The sequence below is a fragment of the Haemaphysalis longicornis genome, unplaced genomic scaffold, assembly GCF_048455015.1.
Source record: "Haemaphysalis longicornis isolate Haplotype H1 unplaced genomic scaffold, Haemaphysalis longicornis Haplotype H1 scaffold_13, whole genome shotgun sequence".
Taxonomy (NCBI): domain Eukaryota; kingdom Metazoa; phylum Arthropoda; class Arachnida; order Ixodida; family Ixodidae; genus Haemaphysalis; species Haemaphysalis longicornis.
In genome coordinates, this window is record NW_027526233.1 from 98,118,911 (window position 1) to 98,138,386 (window position 19,476).

Consider the following 19,476-nt stretch of genomic DNA (forward strand, 5'->3'; position numbering starts at 1 on the left):
TTCTGTACTTTGGGTGTGGTGTTGGACCTATTATGGTACTATGGCCTTTATTGTGAGAATTCTTTACGAGATAGTGAACTTTATTTCGAACTGCGGTTTATAGAAAAGGGCTGGGGAGGTCCAAAGCTCAACCCCCCTCACCAGATCTCGTGCCGAAAACAACGTTTCCCTGGGCCCGACCGATAGGTGAAACCACTGGTCTGAGATGTGGGTTGAGAGAGAAGGGTGAATCTTTCTTTAACACATTCACATAGTGCACTATACCGCATATCCAGAGCCTACCATGCAGCACAGATATTGGAGATGAAGAGGTGAATTTAGGTAAGAGCTAGCATGTGGCGATGGCGAAAAGGCGTGCGTTCTAATTATCCCAATTTGTTAGCTCCTACCAATGATACGTTAGAGTGTGGGAGGGAGTACCGCCGGTGCGGGAGACAGGGGTTGAGTTTAATGCACCTGATGGTTTAGGGGGTTTCTGGCCTCTTCTGAGTGGTTCCTTTTGTAGCTAAAACAAACGGAGGCACGGTGAGAAGGCTCGAAAGCATGTGCGTTTATCGTCTCACGCGCACCTACTCCTTTGTGGTTACGCTATTGGATGGAGAATGAGTTCTTCGATTCTTAAATGCTACAATGGTTGTGTCATCGCTAAAAAGTGGTTTTTAAGCTGATTGGACGTGAGATAGAACCCCTGATGGTTTCGGGCAATGTTAAATGATCAGCCAAATAGCTGTCTGCTACAGCTTGGTGGTGTGTTCGTTTGGAATGACGGTTTAGATGAGCGCTGTGGGGCGTATAACCGATATAACATGCGCCCTGTTGTCACGGTAGGGGGACGTGCCTGCGGAAAGTTTGTTTGGGGTGGTTCGCGCATTCGGAAGTAAGCCTTCGCCCTATCGAGGTGCGATCCCACGGAAAGGGTGTTGCAGACGTTATTTCAGACGCTTGAAGCAGAGTAGTTATCTATTATCGTTCAGGATAGCAATGAGTTTCTTCCATGTGGTGGGTGGCGGTACTCTCTGTGTAGTACGAACAGCGCTGCCGGAGATTCCGCCAGCAGTGGTTTTAGTGTGAGCCTTAATTATCCCGAAAATGGGGTTTTGTAGTGAGAGCTGTTTTAGCCTGTCATTCGGGGTGTATGGGGGAGGGGACAGGGCCTGCCGATGCCCTTTCCTGAAGAATGTGTGCAGCTGCCGATTATTGGAGATGTTAGGAGAAGTTATCGTGATTGGTTGATTAGTTTCTTGAAGAAAATCTCGTGGATGAGGCACATACACTGTTTCTCAAACAGCCCTTGCTTTGCAGCGGAAACATTACGTATGAGATTTGTAATCCTGCGGCGTGTCTGCGCACGCCGTGGAAGGTTTGTGTCGGTGAAAGGTTGTGTGTGAATGCCAGACCCAAGATTTGCAGCTCCTCATAAAGCGGTGTTGGCCAAGTTGATTCCCATCTTTTTTAGAGGTATGATATACTTCATTCTCGGTTAGGTGAAGATGTGGAACTTTATCAGAGGGCAGGTTTCTTTCAGGGTTTATGAAGTTATTGTTTAGGCTTGAAAAAAAAAAACGTTAAATAAAAACGTGCTGCTGCACAAGACCTCAGGTTGCGCATTTAAACCACAAATGGATATCTCTGCAGCAAAGATTACCGTAGTTTATTGATTCAAATCTTTATTTAAGGTGTGATAGACTTCATTCTCGGTTAGGATGTAAAACTTTACCAGAGCACAGTTTTCTCACAGGGTTCATGAATTCGTTGTTTAGGCATGAAATAAAACGTAAATCAAAATGTGCTGCTGCAAGACCTTCGGTTGCGCATTTAAAGCACGAATGGTTATCTCTGCAGTAAAGATGATCGTATTTTATGAGTAAATGCGCCATGGCACACAGTTGTTCAAGCTACATATTCCAGATGGACAAAGCTTAAATGGGGGTGGTTAAGTTGATATCACGAATGATAACTTTTTCAGGCCGAATTTACTCCACATCACTTCTACAGTTTCAGAAGTTGATGTCCGAGGGATGGGAATATTGTCGCTCAGAAACATTTCAACGCACCTCCCAGGGCTACATGGTTTTTGCGTAGACTGAGGATTACAGAAAAGACGTTTAGACTACTCCTAGCAATAAATGCCGTGGTTAACTTAAAGTAAAAATGTCGCCTGGATGTCGCCAACTCGACTGGGTTATAAGGGTTGCTTTCCGAATTTATGGTAAATATGGTGTCCCTTTCTGCGGCCTCGAGTGGCCGCAACTCGTACTTTGACATAAAAGCGGTTTTGTTGACTTGACGACTACTCAATTTTTTATCTCACGCGTAAAGTTATCATATACCCTACACTATAAAATATTTCGACCACATCTTCACATGTATTCCTGCTAACCTAGAGCTGTCCAAAAGGCTTCCTAATATTGCGGACGTGGAGAGATTAATGGGTGATTAATAGGGGTGTGCGAATATTCGAAACTTCGAATATTCGATTCGAATTTTTTGGTATTCGATTCGATTCGAACGACACTTTTATTGTTCGAAATATTCGAACCACCCAAAACTAAAAAAAAAAAATTCAGAGGGTGTCAGTATCGGTGTTTATTTACAGCGGACTCTCGTTGATACGATTCTGGGGGTGCGAATTTCGGGATGATACGAATTTCCGAAAAGTCCCGGCGAAATTGCATCGTTTGCAATGGGAAAAATTTCGGCTGTTACGAACGGACCTGCGCGGCCCGGCGGAAGGTACGAACGAGCCGGCGAGGCACCCGACTGCTGAACGAGCAAGTGACGGCTCTCGCTCCCCTGTTTGTCACTCTTTCTCCAGAAACGGCCGGGCTGTTGTTTTCTGCTCGCGAAAACGCTCTGCGCACACCCAACGCGCTGACACCGCCGCGAAACCACCCCCACGCTGCGCGCGGCGCGGCCGGCGACGTCAACATGGCGTCGGCTCCAGCCGCGATTTGGCGCGGGCGCTCGAGCGACCGCTCTTTAAAATGCGGCTCAAGGGAGACACGAAGTTGCTTGTGCGGTAAAGGAGCTGATAATTCATGCGATAACGGTACTATAAAACATCATCCGCGCCACTAGTGAAAGCGCCCATAAAATATTTGCCGGGGTGCTAAGCCTAACCGCCTCTGGCGGAGCCAATCCGGCTGTCTCGATCTCATCGCAAGTAGTCAGGCTCCTCCATTCTGCCGCGCGCGTACTGCGTCATTTTCTGACCGAGGTAGGCGCTACCGCGGGCGCGAAATCGTCGATGTGGGCGTGAAAATACAGCGCTCGCAGAGCCGAGGCGAGCGAATCGCGTGCAAAACCGCACCATGCGGTTCACGCTTGATAGTTGCGGCGTGTAGCGAGCTTGGGCACACCGAGTGAGGAGACGAGCGCGAAGCTTTACGTGCTTCAGAAAGGACTGCTTTGCGACACGGGGGTTAAAAAAAGCAGAAAAATCACGAATTTCTTCACGCAAAAGTAGGAAAAGAAATAAACGAAAACTTTTTTCAGCGCTACATTTTTTGGTCTGTGTTGGTTCATACGAATTTCAGATGATACGAATATTTTTCGCAGTCCCGCGAGATTAGTATAATCAAGATTTTACTGTATCAGCGCGCGGCAATGTGCACGGGCTCGGGCATGCCAGCTACTAGTGTCTCAAGTGAGCGGCTATTTTCGATATCTGGTAAAGTGGTGGCGAGCAGGAGGTTGTCACTGCTCCCCGAACATGTCGAGCAGTTAACCTTTCTCCATGTTAACATTTAAGTGAGTGCAGACCTTAATCTGTTGAGTGCAATGGTATTGTGTAATTCCTAATTTTACTTTGTGCGAATTGTTGTGCAATAAAGTTGCAGTTTTTGTGTCTCTAGATAGTGAAAACATTAATTTTACAAAAAACCATAAGTATTCGTATTCGAAAAATATTCGAAAAATATTCGATTCGATTCGAACTTTGTTTTTATTATTCGAATTCGCTTCGAAATTAAAAAATTGATATTCGCACATCCCTAGTGATTAACCTTATGATCGAATGCTGACAAAGTATTTTATGTGTCCAAACAGCTTAAGAACTACAAGAATTGATTTACAGTCTCTTTAAATAGCAAAATGGTATTTCTAATATCTGAAAGTGTAAGCTCATGTTGTTAGTGAAAGCTCAAGTGTGTTACTATCTCTGTTTCAAGTCATCCGATTGTTGCAAGTGTTTCTGCAGTAACACCATTGATAAGAGGGTAGGAGCGTCATGTATCTATTATCCAAAGTTTGACGGAGTAGCCTCGAGTCTAACCAATCCATCGGCAGTATATTTATCCCAAACTCTAAGTGAGCAATAGGAAATACACTTTTGCGATTCGCTGCAGATATACATTTCCCGTCTCATTTTCTTGCTAACACTAGCTACGTATGCTACGAACTTGCAGTTTTTGAATAGCGTACGTGCATGTTGGGCCCTTTTTTTTCAGTTGGGGTTAGAAGCTGGAGCCATTCAAATGAAACACAAGTCGACTTCAAACATGTACATTTGGCACCGTAAGGACAAAACAAAAGAAAGGAATGGTTATATTTGTTACATTTATTGGTATATTTTCTCACCAGATAAAAAGAATAAATTGGTCCTCCATGGAACCGCTTTTGCACTGTCACAGTGCTGAAGCCGCACTTTCAGATGGATTCATGATACAAAGCCATGATGACGATAATGCTGCTATTTATCATTCGCTGTGCCTTTCTAAATAAAACAACTACCAAGAAATATGAGCCTTGTGTGTTTTTGTAGTCGGTGATAAATACAAACAGAAGAAACCAGCATTAAAAAAATGTCATGGTCCAGGCAAAGGCAATCCTGTCGCATGAGTCATCTGATTATGCTGCGAGCACAGCGTATAAGATTTGTGATCTTGCGCCTTGCCTGCGCACATATGGGAATGTTCTAATAGGTGAGATGGTCTGTCTCTGTGTCATACCAAATATTTACAGCCTCTGAACCACCGGGATACCGGGCCTGGTGAGTCTCGTGTTCAGGTTTTCTGAAAAATGCAATGGGTATCGTAGATGACGGGAGAGAGAAAGTAATGGCCACGATTCGTAAGTAGTTGTTCTGGTGCACCGTGATACAGAATCACGTCCTGCATAAGTCGGAAGTTTGGAAAAAAACCTCGAAGTCCGGTAATCAAAACTGAAGAGCCAACAAAATTTCTTGGGGAAGAGGAGAAAACCCGAAATATAGGAAAGGAAAATGTACGTCGTGGTTGGTCAGCGTCTTGAGGGTGTGAGGCAGGTTGACAAGGCGCGTAATTAGCACATCGGTGATTGGTGACGCGAAGTGGTTACAGTCTGGAACAGTGGGGAATGCAGCCATATATACGTAGGTTACAGTCTGCGGGGGCAACAGGTCATGTTTAGCTGAACAGAAGTGCGGCTGCGGAATGTATGTAGTGGTAAAGCCAGAGGGAGCACACTTCGGAGGACCCGTGTTGCTCAGTCTATTATAGCTGCGTGTACGCAGTAAAAATGTATGCCCAGGATCATGTATTGGGGGCACGTGTGTGATTCAGAAAATACCCAAGGTATCGTGTATTCAGCATTTATCACATGAGCAGTAAACAAACCACTGATAGAATGCAGCCGTCCATCGGTGACTCGCACAACTTGCCTCCGCGCCGGCATGAAGATCTTGAGTATACGAGGCGAAGGTAAGCACTTATTACTGATATGTTTGCTCGAGTGTCAACTAATCCCGTAACCTCTGCATCGTCAATGTGAATGTCCAGCAAGTTTCTCTTTGGAAAACCAGGGAGAGGGTTTCCGGCCGGGTCGGGAATGCAACATCACCTCCGGGGAAGCATTGCCTAGTTTTACGAAGGAGGTCGAGTGTAGGGGGAGATTGGGTATGGGCGCCGATGCTGCGGTGATTTGGACTGGCGGCGATTGGGCGACGGCGGTCGGTTAAACCTGGTGTTGGAACTGTTAGGGTCAATCGGGTTGGGCTCAGTACGGGAAAAGAATGGTGGGATCTGAAAGCGCAAATTAGACACAGACAGCGAAAGGAGACAACAGTACGAGCGCTAACTACATACACATTATATTTGGAAAAACACCAAAATTTATACATGTGACGCTTTCCACTTGTATACCACCACACATGCGCAGAGACACTGATAATCGTCTGACATAACAGAGTTCTTTCACAGAAGGTGATACAGATGGTGTGCTCACGCATTAAGACTGCAACCCATCTTTTTTCAGCTTCCAGAATTTCTCTGGGGAACCCGTCTTTATTCTTTCCGATTATGATGAATTTCTTAAAGAGCGGTTCGTAGTGCGGTTTGCGGTCACACGTGAAACAGTGGTGCGCTAACCATCCGAAACCCATTTTTGACAATGCCAGAGTGCTCGCGAAGCCGGTCAATATTACAACGACCAGTCTGCCCAATGTAACATTTCCCGCAAAAAAAGGGAATTTCGTATACCACGTTTTCTGTACATGTTTTGGGATTAAATGTTTTATTTATACCGTTACGGCTAGAGTGTTGAACACAGCGATTGGCCATTATGCATAACTTGCTCAGTTTTTATGGTACAGAAAAATACCACTTTATTATTGGCAAGTCCTGCAATTTTCTTCAAATCGTTGGGAATATTGTGTAGGTTAGGTATAACCGCGTACTTTGGGCGTGTTTCGAGTGAGACCGGCTGCTCTCGCTGCGTTTGGGCTCGCAACTTTTTTAGCAAGAACTCAGCAACAGAGACGTTCAAATGAACCGGATTCCCAGAGTTGGACAATCTTTGCGGTTGTTGACGGAGGCTGGTAGCTAGTGAATGTTCGCACGATTTTTTGATAGCATTCTTAAAAGACATGTTTATATTCCCCTCTTCACCAATTTTGATTGCGCGGGATGATAGTGGAGGAGTGGTTTTTTGCTCCTTGGTTGGTATGCCCAACAAGTGTGATCTGGTCGAAATGACAAGTTTATGTCATGAAACTGGATTGAGTTATTACCTGGACGTTCAAAAGTACACTCAAGGAGCCAAAACTTTTCTTTAACAATAGATAACACATCATGGGCGCGACATTCTAGGACCTCAGAATTACAATCCAAGAAGAATGTATATTCGCCTACAAAGCTAAACACACCAACCACATTCATGTTGTCAAGGGGGCCTGCCACAATGTGATTTAGTTTGGATAAAAATAAGTCACCAAGAATCGGGGCATTGCATGAGCCAAGGCATCTTTCTTCGCGTTGCATGCACGGCTTACCATCATACCGAATAAAAGTGGAACGTAGATAATACGATAAAAAATCTACAAAACCACTAACACACACCCCTGCGGAAGTTTGAAAACAGTCACTACCGAAATCGTCAATAGAGCCTTCCATGACATTAGGCAATTTTTCATGTGGCAAAGAGTAATAAAGGTCTTTAATGTCGAGAGAAAAGGCATAGAGCTCATGTTTGGGACAAGAATGCCGGAAGTCTAAAATTTCTTCCTAGTTCTTTACAAGGAAGGGGTCATCAAAGGTTAAAATTCTCAACTTCTCTTGTAAAATCGGATGCTAATGGTTTGTGCCAAGTGCCCGTTTCGGAAACTATAACTTGGAGTGGCCTATTAGGTTTATGCGTCTTGGCACTGAAAAAACGCATCACGAAAATCTTTTTTTAAATTTCTGATGCCGTTGACAACAATGCCTAGATTTAGCTTTTTACACTGGGTTTACATTTCACTCTAGAATTTACAATATTATCGTGAACCTCCAAAACAGAGGAAACTGCCGCATCCGCCTTTGTACGAAACAGGTCGTGAGATAAAACATAAAACCCCCCTTCTTTTCAAGTGGGAACAACCGAGATGCTGGGGTCTTTTAAAAATGTACCAACACGTTCTACGCTAGCTTGGAGGGAGGCGGCCTGCCGCGGGACAACACGTCGATGCCATGAAAGATGCATCGGTCATGCTCATTGTCAGCAGCATGCCGCGACACGGCATGCACCAAAAAAAAATAAGTCTGGGGTTAATCGCCTCTGTTCCCTAGCAAACGTCGGCCCCCGTATGTTGAAGACGTCATATCCTTAGGGGCGAAGTTTGCTGTGGAACCGTGAAAAAAGCAATAAAAAATGGCTTCCGTGCGGCGTTGGCTTTTCTAAAAATTATGTGCCCTCTCGGATGCGTTTTAAACACGTGGCGTTCACAGCACGAGCTTAACCGAGCCATCATGGAAAGTGGGCGTACGAGCCGGCCCTCAGCAGGGGTCGAGAGCGGAAGGTAAAAAAGAAAAGTTCTATATTGGCGCAAAATCACTTGTTGCAATATGACACGTACAAGAATCGTCTCATTGTGGAGGAGGCAGATCAAATTCTTGCACAACAGCATAACGATAGGTAAGAATAGCGTGCCAAAACGGAAGAATACGAAGCTCTTCGACAACGCGAGAAGGAAGGCATAGCTCACGGCCGTTTTGTCCAGAAAATGAAAACTATGGATTCACCACCTATTATATACGCTCAAGTACAGTGGAATAATATGGCTATACAAGTCGCAACTTTCTCGACAAACAAAGAAATGGGGTTATCATGTGTAACAACGTAAACATCTATGTTGTCATTTGTCTAGCACTATCCCGATAACCTGTTTGCTTTACCACTATGTTGCCATTTTTCTAGCACTATCTGATAACGTGTTTGCTTTATAAGCGCATATATACCCTTAACGTAAAAAACAAAAATAACTCAGCTTCACAAATTTTGCGTGTTTCATTGACACTTGGAAACGCACCAGCAACATCAGCAATATTCTCAAAAAAACACGAAACCAGATTATCAAGTGAAACAGTGTACACCGTTATGTTGTCACTTGTCTAGCAGTATCACTATTATATATTACCTTTTGCTTTATAAGAGCTTATGTAGCCTCACAATGCAAAACAAAATTAACTCTGCTTCACAAATTTTGCGTGTTTCGTTTCTTCTTGGATACCCAACATCTGCAAAATTCTCAGGTGTTAAACTACTGCAAAATTTTAGCCGTCCTTAAGTCAGTGTGTGCAGTAAAAATTGATACCCGTCAGTAGAGGCAACCCTGTATGGTGAACGTGCCGTTTTCTCAGTGATAGAAAACGGTGACACCTGGGGGCCACGAGGCTCCGAGGAGTAAACTTGATGTACCCCTTAGCGTGTTGCAAGGTTCACCACCACCTAAAATTTTTTAACAGCGCCAAAAGGGAAAACTGCGGCTTCCTACAGGTTAGAAACAAGTTTGGTGCTTACTGTGAGCTGTTGGATGCTCGATATGTCCAGGACTGGTATCATATACGAAGAGGACACGGGCATCGAGTTCCTCTTAATTTCATCCAGGCGTAAGTAATGGCGTCTCTCCCAGACTAGAGATGAAGCAAGAAATGCACTTGGAAGCACTCTCCAAAAGGCACTACCCCACTGTTGAGTTACTCCTAATAAACACAAAATATATAAATATAAAAGGTCTTTTGCGAGAACATCACATGCCTTTCGAAATGTAAGCGTTTTATATCAGCCACTGCATTGCAATGACACAAATTCGAGTGTCTTCAGTAAACGCATCTTCAGTAATCACATTATCCCAGCTTGAAATGGTGCTGCAACCATGGAGAAACAGGAAAGCTGATGGCCCCTATCCCTTCGTCGGAAACACGGTTGTTGCACCATCGCCAGCAGCAGCAGCCCACTAGGTCCATTGCCGGACGAAGGTCTCTCCCATATACCTCCAACCGTTCCTGTTCCTCGCCTCTAGAAAAACCAATTTTGCATCACAATTTTCTTCATTCGTCCCTCCTTTGAGTATTTGGCCTTCCCCCATCTCTGAAACATTCTTTCAGAGCAGAGTATCTCGCCCTGGTAGTACAAAGAATGCCATTTCGCATATTTAGGTAGCCAGCTCAACTCCATTTCTTTTGTAGCGTGAGCTACACTAGCCGAGGTTGACCAGTTTCGCATGGCTCCTGGACAGCCGTGCTCAGCATGCGCGAGGAGCAGTGACGTCATACGGCGCACAGCTGGCACGCTTGATCTGCTACGCCTCCGCTGCCTAAGCGGTCTGCGAAATCAAGAGAAGTGAGGTCATTGGCGGTGAGATGTTTGAGTGGCGTCCCCTGGCTTTCACGTCGGCTTAGGGACTCGCGCCGCTGTCGTCTGCTGCATTCTGTTTGTGAGGGGCAGCAGTGCCTCTGCTAGAAATCGCCTGCTTTGATGCTTCACTGCATTAAAAATGTATTTGTAATAATTCAGTAATTTTTGCCACTTTTTGAGATTTCTGAATAACCTCAAGCTGCTTCCCCAACAAGTTTGCAACACACGAGGAGAGAGAGAACAACTTTCTTCAGAGCATCGGTCAGACGATCGTGCGTAACTCGCGCTTTCTAGCTTATTCGCGAAGTCAGCGCTCAGGGATAATTCATAACTATTCAAATTGCGGAAGTTTTCGTACATTAATTTTAGATGTCGTTATGAAGACTCAACAGTCTAATGCTACGTACCAAGCACCGAGAACCTACACGCGAATCGCACTGCAGGAAATAAAACGGCTGTCTTCTATTTATTTCACTGTTGTTGACTTGTATCAGAAGAACGCTTTTATTCCGTGCCCGACGCATTAATCTTTCTGCACCATCACAAACGCCTTAGTAGGTTTAGGGATGGTTAGGAGGCTCGCAAAAATCGTGTGGATATTTTCTTCAGGCTGTATGGCATACATTCCCTTCACAAACTGACTTTTGTTACATCTGCGAGCAAGAAGCTGCATATCCACAGCGTGCATTCTTTAGTTACAAGCGAATACAATAACGTTTGTGCTAAACCGCCGCGATCGCGCCAACACAATGCTGTTCGAAGTGTTCGAATGAGGCTTTCGCGCTCTCAATTTCTATGGCAACCATCGTGATCATAACCAACTGACGTCAACCCGAACAGTTATGACATGATTACGGTGTTGAAGGCTTGCTATACCCTCTCACGAACGCAATAAATAGTAAATGTGCATATAGTACAAAAATAGACACCAATGAATATTTCCAAGCAGCTCTTCATTGTTTCTCAATCCTTCCAGGCGTAAAAAGAAATCCTTGGTTACTATGGATGGCGTTCTACGAATAGAAGGAAAGATTTTTAATGTCTCGTCCGGACTGTGGGCCAGGCATACTAGTCAGCTCTATTGTACTGTTAGTTTTCTACTACGCCCCTCCTGCTCCTCTTGAGGGAACTTTTCCTGTACCGCATATCTGAATATTTGGAAAATATGACTGGGGGAAATAATAATGAATAATATAATAATATTCGTTGTTTATAATCAAGGAATATATACAGAAGCAAAATATGGCCACCAAAGCCTATAGGTGGGCTTTTGCGGCAGCTACGGCCTTCACTTCTCTAAAAAACACTCATTGACATTGTTAACTGAAAAAGAAGATAAAAAAAGACAAGCGACCAGAAAATAGAAGAAAAAATGAGAAAAAGGGAGAGACGAAAAATTAATTGGAGGAAAGAAAAGAAGGCCGCTACCAATTACTGACACAGACACTGAATACAACATAGTAGTAGCCACTCCAATAAAAATTGAACTCATAGCAAGAACAAGTTTTTTTTACAGAAATGCACCTAACAAACTTTCCTAGCTTATTGAAATCCTCAGATTTTCCTTTTACGACTATTCTCTTGTTGGTTTTGGTCTGTTTCACGTTCATGTACGTACTTATTAGCAGTATCTCCTGGGATTGCGCCTGAACACATATTGTGCATGGAAACAAAAGCTGCTCGGTCAATTTCTTTATACGAGTGCACTGCCTCCTCGTTAACAAAAAACAGCCTAGAACTTCTAGAAACATGAAGAAAAGAGAAACCGGAGAACACTTGTTTGCACTTGGCACGAACATTTTGGTGAGAGGATCAGAATGGAGTATTGCTTGTCCCATGAAAGAACAATACTGTTTACCACTTGGATTTGGGGGAGCGCATTTGAAACAAATTGCGAGGAAACTGCTGGCTGCTAAAAATGCCGGCGCGTAGAATAATATCTAACCCATTGTTCCCCGAGGATATCAATCCTGCGATGGCAAAAAAACTGTGTTTTTCGGAAAGTCTCAAGATCACCGTGCGTTTTGGTAGTTCGGAAGATTACTGGGTATCACAATGATGCTTAAGGCTCCCATTGTTTCCTTCGTCAACAGTGTAGTTCATTACCGCGTGGAATATTTGCCCCGTTCGTTATTGAGAATATTCTGTACGCTTTAGTAGATATACTTGTTGCAATGCCAGTCGATTCCAGTTAGCGACAAATCCTTAATTTGTAATATTTTTAGTGAATGATGTGGAAATTCAGTTTAGAAGGGCTTAGATTCTTCTGTTGTAATCTGGGTTTCCTGAAAGTTAATGCAATCACAACTACACTGTAACTTTGTAGTTTATGTAGTTTTATTGAAGGCATTCTTTTGAATGACACATAGTATGAGGCAATAAGGTATAATATAGCTCAAGGTAAATTGAAGCATTTGACGGGAGAATATCAGGGTAAACGAAGGGGTAGCTTACGGCAAAGTAGAGTAATCCCTCGTTTAATGAAATCTCTTTACTTGAAATCGCTGTTTATTCCTAATTTCTTATGGTCCCAACCCAACCGCATGCATTTTAAGCGCCATTACACGAAGCGCACGAAGAGCTTGACCCGCTTAGAAAGAAGTGGTGAGCAGAGGCGTCGCTGAGCATAGGCGACCCAGTGGTGAGTCGGGCTATCAACGAACCGGTCTTGCTCGGTTCGCGCCGTCCGACCGTAGAGAAACGATCCAAATGCCTGCTAGGATTATTGAATTTTGTTACTGGAAATTGGTCAAAGGCTCGTGGTCACGACGCTGCGCGAACACCGACACTCGACCCATAGAATTTGCAGTGCCTTCGACAATGGGGTGCCGAAACACTGTTGTTTTGCAAACTTCACGGCTGCACATCTCGTGAGAAATTGGTTTAGCGTTCATGCGAAATCTCTTTTTCAATCCTACGAGTGTTCATAAACGCACGCGTACCCGCAATGAGAGGCGAAGCGATATTATTTTAGCTCAACAAACACAACCTCAGACTAGAGCCGCGGCATTCGCGGCGCTTTCGAGAGCGAAGCTCCCCAAGGCTTCCACGACCCTGACCATGATCAGCCTGACGACTGTCGGGCTTTGAGCGATCTGTACGAGGCTGTTCATCTAAGAGGTAGAAGGTGACATCGATGCGTTTGTGTGGAGAAATGACACATGCTGGCGGCCCTGACGAGGAAAGAAGAGCTATTGAAAAAAGAGCCAGGTGAATTTCCAACTTTGATACAGACTTAGGAGTGCTTACGTCTGCTACGAAATAAAGTTGAATGTTTGGGCGCCAACCACTACATCCTGCCATGCTTGGAATAATTGGAGCACCGTTTGATACCGCACGGCAAGAACTTGAAACTGCCAACCATCACTGCATTTTTGCGCCTGAATAAACCTTTGCCTCACTGAATACATTGCGTTATGATTCCTCCCAGATGTGGTGCAATTAAAGATGAACTGCATCACGCTATCTCGAGCGGTTGCATATAAAAAGTACTGTTAATAACAACATTTTTTGCCGTCCCTCTTACGTCGTTATAACGAGGGAGAACTGTATTTTATAGGAAATTTCTTTGTCTTGATATTCAGTAAGGCCATGTTTACGCTTCCTTCTAATACACACTGTGCGTAAGCGAAAGGCCATGCAGTGACTCTACGTCGCGTAACATTTAAGGTGCTACCTGGTTTGGTGGACAGCAACCCGGCTATCACGGAAGCTACAGTCTTCTCAAGCAATAATTATTCAGTCTCTCTGGCACATAGGCCAAGAATAATTCATTGGAGCACATTCTGGCAAGTGAGCGACTGCCCTTTGCCAAAACCTCGCACTGGTACCAACCAACGAGAACATCGGGCTCAGTGCCCAGAAGTGCGAAATACCGGAGCCACGACGGTCTTTAATTCAATAATGTCTTGTATGGTAAACAGTAACGCTGATTTTATCGTAGCCACTACTAAATTTTCAGCTCTGACTGCATAAGCATAGTAGTGTGTCGATAAGGGGATTGTTCCAGTGTACGAATACAGAATTTATGGTTCTTCAGATGTCTTATTGGAGGCCTAATAATGCTCAGAAGAAGATTTTGGAGTCTTCTAAGTTTTAAAGAAAGGTTATAGTTTTGTGCTATCCGGGTCCAAAGAAAGTAACAGCGTGGGCTGTTTTTATTACGATACGGCACTGAAGCATATTGAGGCAATACAATTCATACAGATAGCCAGGAACATGGTTTAAAAAGAGACGAAAAAAGCGGAGTTAAACAGCTTGCAGTACAATCATCCGCGTCAACTAAGACGTTGTGCATTAAAAATAGAAAATGCAAGTGTCTACCCAGGAAAATACATTTTATTAAATTTTGAAACGTGCTCAGAGATTCGTTTTGTCCTTTCGACCACGGACAGAGTAAGAACTTGATTTGAATGCTTCTAACTGACGCTCTACTTTATTTATTTTTTGTTCGATTTCTGAGAACACATTTTCTGCTACTGCACATTTTATGGTTCGAACATGCATTGTTTTCTTTATTAAGTGTTTGATTTCTCTCGTGAAGGAAAATTTACATTGTATGCTACGCAGCTCCTCTACTACGTTCAGAAAGGATGTCTGATCTAACATGCTTTTCATGCCAACGTGCACCACTTGCAGCACCAACAAACCCGCCCAGCAGCACTCGGGGAAGTCGTCAGTAAATCTTTGTGAAGAAGCACACCACACGACTCTAGGAGGCTGATCATAAGATTACATCGGTGACCCATACGGCAACTGAGCCAACTTCAAGGTTGACAGTGGGACCGATAAAGACCCACCGCCTCTATCGGGCTTCACCCCACCACACCGTTCCTCTCGTCGAACACCTTTACCGAAGCCCTCAGATCAAGAGCAGAGCTCCCCAGTATCTTTACGTCAACTGAAATGAGCCCCTCGGACCTTCTGTATCCATCAGCCAACCCTCATGCAATTACCCTAACTACCACCGCTATCCTGCCCTCACACCACCATGCAATCATTTAAGCGATCCAGGCCTTAGAGCAGATGTGATCCACCTCCGAGTAGAACACGTCCTACTCCGCCCGCACCAACACAGCGAAACCCCTTCACTACCTCTGTAGCACACCGCCGGCCCCATTCCCACCCAAGCACCAGCTTCGAAACGCAAAGCCGGCTCATGAGGCAAATGGTTTGACGAATCATTGGGACAGGTCATGTTTAGCTGAACAGAAGTGGGGCTGCGGAATGTGTGTAGTGGTAAAGCCAGAGGGAGCCCACTTCGGAGGACCTGTGTTGCTCAGTCTATTATAGCTGCGTGTACAGAGTAAAAATGTATGCCCAGGATCATGTATTGGTGGCACGTGTCTGATTCAGAAAACACCCAAGATATCGTGCTGTCAGCATTTATCACATGAGCAGTAAACAAACCACTGATAGAATGCAGCCGTCCATCGGTGACTCGCACAACTTGCCTCCGCGCCGGCGTGATGATCTTGCGTATACGAGGCGAAGGTAAGCACTTATTACTGATATGTTGGCTCGAGTGTCAACTAATCCCGTAACCTCTGCATCCTCAATGTGAATGTCCAGCAAGCTTCTCTTTTGAAAACCAGGCAGAGGGTTTTCGGCCGGGTGGGGAATGCAGCATCACTTCCGGGGAAGCATTGCCTAGTTTTACGAGGAAGGTCGATTGCAGCAGGACATTGGATATGGGCGCCGATGCTGCGGTGGTTGGGACTGGCGGCGCTTGGGCGATGGCGGTCGGTTGAACCTGATGTTGGAACTCTTAGGGTCAATCGGGTTGGGCTCAGTACGGGAAGAGAATGTTGGGAACTGAAGGTGCAAATTAGACACAGACGGAAAAAGGAGACAACAGTATGAGCACTAACTACATACACATTATATTTGGAAAAACACCAAAATTTACACATGTGAAGCTTTCCACTTGTATACCACCACACATGCTCAGAGACCTTTATAATCGTCTGGGATAAGGGAGTTCTTATGTAGAAAGGGATACCGATGGTGTGCTCACGCATTGAGACTGCGACCCATCTAATTTTCAGCTTCCATAATTTCTCTGGTTAACCTATCTTTATTCTTTCCGATTATGATGCATTTGTCAAAGAGCGGTTCGCAGTGGGGTTTGTGTCACACGTGAAACAGTGGTGCGCTAACCATCCGCCACTCCCATTTTTGACATTGCCAGAGTGCTCGCCAAGCCGGTCAATATTACATCGACCAGTCTTCCCAATGCAACGTTTGCCGCAAAAAAAGGGGAATTTCGTATACAACGTTTTCTTTGCACGTTGTGGGCTCACATTTTGTTTTATACCGCAACGGATAGAGTGTTGAACACAGCGATTGGTCAGAATGCATAACTTGCCCAGATTTTGTGGGGCAGCAAAAAACACTTTACTACTGGCACGTCTTGCAATCTTCTCAAGTTGTTGGAAATATTGTGAAGATTAGGTATAACCGCGTACTTTGGGCGGGTTTCGAGTGAGGCCGGCTGCTCTCCCTGCGGTTGGGCTCGCACGTTTTTTAGCAAGGACTCATCAACAGAGACGTGCAAATGAGCCGGATTCCCACAGGTGGACCATTTTTGCGATTGTTGACGAAGGCTGGTAGCCATTGAATGGCCGCCCGATTTCTTGATAGCATTCCTAAAACCCATGTTTATGATTCCCCTCTTCACCAATTTTCAAAGGGCGGGCTGATCGGGGAGGAGTGGTTTGCTTCTCCTTGGTTGGTATGCCCGAAAATGTGATATGGTTGTAATGTCATGTTGATGTCCTGAATGTTTGAAAACTGCGCTTGAGGTTACTAAGGACACACTTGAGAGGAATTCAAATGAACGACGTGGACAGCAGGAGCGCCAACTAACAACTGATTTATTAGAAGTGAAAAATGAAAACATTTAGAAAGGGTGACAAAGTACGGGTGGAAAAGGTTGGGAGGGGGAATGAAAGCACATTCTTGATAAAAACGCGCTAAACATCGTAATCTGTTCGATGGCTCATTTATCTCTGCTGGAAGACCTGAGCTACAGCGTTATCTGCGCTTGACGCTTTTATTTACCACAGTTAGTTGCTATGGACTGCTCTTAATGAATTCTATTTCAGGCGGTGCCAGCACGATTGAGCATGAGCTCACGCATTCGGTCTGCTGTGTTGAAATGTGATAGGCTTCCCAGATTTCGCGTGTCGTCTTGTTGCGTGATCTCGCCAGAACTGAAGTTTCTTGAAACAATGGGTTGCACTCACATTGTTTGCAGTGGCTCGCCAAATTGCCTGAGGGGGCCGTTTGCTCACATGCGTTCCGGGGCTCGCTAAGCCTCTCATTCAGACATCTCCCCGTCTGCCCACGTATGCTCTGCCGCAGTTTAGCGGAATGTTGTACACTACGCCTACTTGACAGTCAACGAACTTATTTTCATGCTTGGTTTTGCAGGCTTTTTTGGTTGAATCCGGTACAGCATTTACTTTTGGGCACATCCCTTTAAGTTTGACTGGTGCGGAAAACACCACATTGAGATCATGGCGCGCGCCTATCTTATTTAAATTATGTGAGGCCCTGTGTGTATACGGAACAACAACGTTTTTATTTTAATGGCTCCTGGGGTCTGGCTGTTTCTTTCTTTTCATGTTGTTCAAAATTTTTTCTGCAACTGATACTAGCGTGCTGTCTGGGTAGCCGCTTGCTTGTAGACGTTCTACCTGGAGTTTAAAGCTTTCCTCCAGAGCCAGCCCTCAGCAGGTGTCGAGAGTGGAAGGTCAAAAAAAAGTTTATTATTGGCGCGAAATCGCATGTTGCAAAATGGCAGGTACGAGAATCGGCTCATTGCGGAGGAGACAGATCAAAGTCTTGCACAATAGTTAAAACGAGAGCTAAGGATAGCCTGCCAAACTGCAAGAATACGAAGCTCTTCGGCAACACGAGAAGGAAGGAATCAGTCACGGCCGTTTTGTCCAGACAAAAATGGTAACTATGGGTTCACCCCCCATGATATACGCTCAAGTACAGTGGAATAATATGGCTATGCTTGTCGCAACTCTCTCGAAAAAAAAAAAGAAACGGGATTACAATGTGTAACAACGTAAACCACTATGTTGTCATTTGTCTAGCGCTATCCCGATAACCTATTTGCTTTACCATATTGTTGTCATTTTTCTAACAATATCCCGATCACCTGTTTGCTTTACCACAATGTTGTCATTTTTCTAACACTATCCGATAACGTGTTTGCTTTATAAGCGCATATATAGCCTTACGGTAAAAAACAAAAAGAACTCAGCTGCACAAATTTTGCGTGTTCAATTAACTCTTGGAAACACACCAGCAATATCACCAAACTTCTTGAAAAAAACACGAAACCGGATTATCATAAGAAAGAGCGTACACCGCTATATTGTCACTTGTCTAGAACTATCACGATTATATATAACCTTTTGCTTTATAAGCGCTTATGTAGCCTCACAATGCAAAACAAAATTAACTCTGCTTCACAAATTTTGCGTGGTCCGTTTCTTTTTGATACCCAACATCCGCAAAAGTTTCATGTGTTAAACTACTGCAAAATTTTAGTCGTGCTTAAGTCAGTGTGCGCAGTAAAAATTGATACCCGTCAGTAGAGGAAACCCTGTATGGTGAACGTGCCGTTTTCTCAGTGATAGAAAACGGTCACACCTGGGGGCCACGAGGCTCCGAGGAGTAAACTTGATGTACCCCTTAGCGTGTTGCCAGGTTCAACACCACGTAAAAATTTCGAACAGCGCCAAAAGGGAAAACCGCGGCTTCCCACAGGTTAGAAACAAGTTTGGTACTTACTTTGAGCTGTTGGATGCTCGATATGTCCAGGACGGGTATCATATACGAAGAGGACACGGGCATCGGGTTCCTCTTAATTTCATCCAGGCGTAAGTAATGGCGTCTCTCCCAGACTAGAGATGAAGCAAGAAATGCGCTTGAAAGCACTCTCCAAAAGTCACTACCCCACTGTTGAGTTACTACTAATAAACACAAAATATATAAATATTGTTACGGCGATAAGCAGGCGAGTAAGAGGCGAAGTAAGGTTTATTCACAGTAATGGCGGTGGTTCACCGGAGAGCGTGCAGCAGACATCGAATCCGCGCAAAAGAAGCGCTTCGTTCCCTTCTTTATCGGCCGTGCAGCTGGCGGGGAGGATTTGCCCGTACAGTGAAGCAGTCCTGACATTTTGTGTAACATTTCCCCCTCCGCAGACGAAACCTCCAGGGAGAGTCATTCAGCAGCGTGCGGGTTGTATGTTTTACGGCGTGCAAAATGTACAAGCTGAGTCTTGCTTGCCTGGCGCCCGGTCGCAGTCAGACGTGACATGACGTAGGTGACATCGCTGACACGATCCACAACAACAAATGGGCC